The sequence below is a fragment of the Culex quinquefasciatus genome, chromosome 1, assembly GCF_015732765.1.
Source record: "Culex quinquefasciatus strain JHB chromosome 1, VPISU_Cqui_1.0_pri_paternal, whole genome shotgun sequence".
NCBI classification, from domain to species: Eukaryota; Metazoa; Arthropoda; class Insecta; order Diptera; family Culicidae; genus Culex; species Culex quinquefasciatus.
Genome location: NC_051861.1, coordinates 89,018,553 through 89,020,314, shown reverse-complemented (window position 1 = coordinate 89,020,314; position 1,762 = coordinate 89,018,553). Strand labels below are relative to the sequence as shown.

Here is a 1,762-nt window from a genome sequence, read left to right as displayed (position 1 = left end):
AATTTTGGTGAACATGAGCTCATATTTAGAGTTTGCTTAAAAATTGAGACAGATTGAAACAGTACATAATATATTCGTAGTATCTCAAAAAAAAAAAAAAGATATCGTACAAAAGGTATCACATTTTTCAAAAACCTTGCTAAAATAAAAACGTTGCTTAATCCACCATTAGGTGTTTGGTGCCTTTCTCACATTTTGAGTGTAATGCTAGGTAATATCTGAGATTCGCCCTCCACAAAGTTCATAAATAACACTTAAGTGCTTATAACTTTTGATAGGGTTGTCAGATCTTCAATCTACTGATTTCGTTGGAAAGGTCTTTCGAATACCTTTTTAAAAATGTATACTGCCTCTGATCGCATAAATGTCCCATATGAATTTTCATCGATTTCGAGCTTTTGATGCAGTTTGGTTCAAAATCGTGTGCTCTTTCAAAAAAGCCTATAACATCCAGTACTTTGTTCTAAAAATTAGGAGGAAATCCAGTTTTTTCGCGAAAACTTAACACGTAGCCTTATGTATGGGACAAACTTTAAATACGTTTTTCTCAGTTTGCTGTTTTTGCATATGGGACATTTATGCGAACATGGGCAGTATAACATGACGAGGTTTCTTACGATGAGTGCTTCCTATCGACCGGATCACAAATTATAGGTTAGGTTTTCGGCTTTTCGGTCTTGGCGGGAAAATTCGAAACAACGCTTATTTTCTCGTATCCAACGTTTCAACCCTCTATGGGGTCTTCTTCAGGGAATCTAAAATTTATTTTTGTTAGCCCATGACTAAATAATAGCTGTTAAAATACGTACTAAGAAGGATTGTTTCTCGTCCAGTGTAGTTTTAGTCAAAGTGTAAACTGTCGTTAGTGTCGTTTGTCTGTGAATAATTTAGATTAAGTTACTTGTTTATGTACTCAATCATGTGTTACTCACTGTTTCTGATTGGTATTCATCCGGGTAATCTGGATAAAACCAACGGTCAATTTGGACAGTGGAACCCGAGCTTGTTTACGCGGTACTTTTCGTGTTTTACTTTCCCTTTTCGTATAAAGCTCGTATTGGTAACCACCACTTTCTTGGTAGCGACAATTATTGACAGTACCCCCCCTACCTATGTGTGAGTGTGTTACAGAGATGTTGTGGTATTGGTGTGTTTTCCGTGTTTGTTTTGGCTATTGGTTCTGACTAGGAGTGTACAATATTTTGATATTGTGGAGTAAACCGGCATAAACTATGTTCAAATTTTCTGTGTCCTGTTTTTTGTTAACGGTGTGTGGTGTGTTTCTTATGTGGCACATTTCCAAAAATTTAAGCTTTTTCAGAGAGTTAGTTCTGTCTAATATTGTAGTGTTTTCAATGTCAAATTCGTGTTTTAGTGATACAATGGCTCACAAGGGCAGATTTTCCCTGTATCTCTCTCATTTGGCCGTCTTCTTCAATGTATCCCTGTTCCCTCAGTTTTCTCACTTTGTTTTGATATGTTTTGTGATTTGCAGTACGTAAACTTAAGTGTGTTGTTGTCAAACCTACGTATACACCTTCACATTCTTTGCACGATATTTTGTAAATAACATATGACTGTTGTTCTTTCGGTGTGATGGCTTTAACCATGGGGTACAACTTTTTGATTGTTTTTGTGTGTTTTACAGCTAAAGAAATGTGTGTGTAGTCTTTTTGTAGTATTTTTTGAATGTTTTGAGTGAGATTGTTTACATTCGTCAGCGAGAAGTATGTTTTCACCTGCGTTTGGTTCTGGGATTCAC

The 1,762-nt window shown here is 36.1% G+C and overlaps 1 long non-coding RNA gene across 1 annotated transcript; it reads right to left on the bottom strand.

Moving 5' to 3' along the window:
- Positions 1-619: 619 nt before the first annotated feature.
- On the bottom strand, positions 620-1,047 carry LOC119765676. Its single transcript, XR_005276894.1, has 3 exons — positions 933-1,047; positions 810-876; positions 620-755 (listed from the first exon to the last, which is right to left on the bottom strand). It is a non-coding gene; the product is annotated as an uncharacterized LOC119765676 (long non-coding RNA).
- Positions 1,048-1,762: the final 715 nt, after the last annotated feature.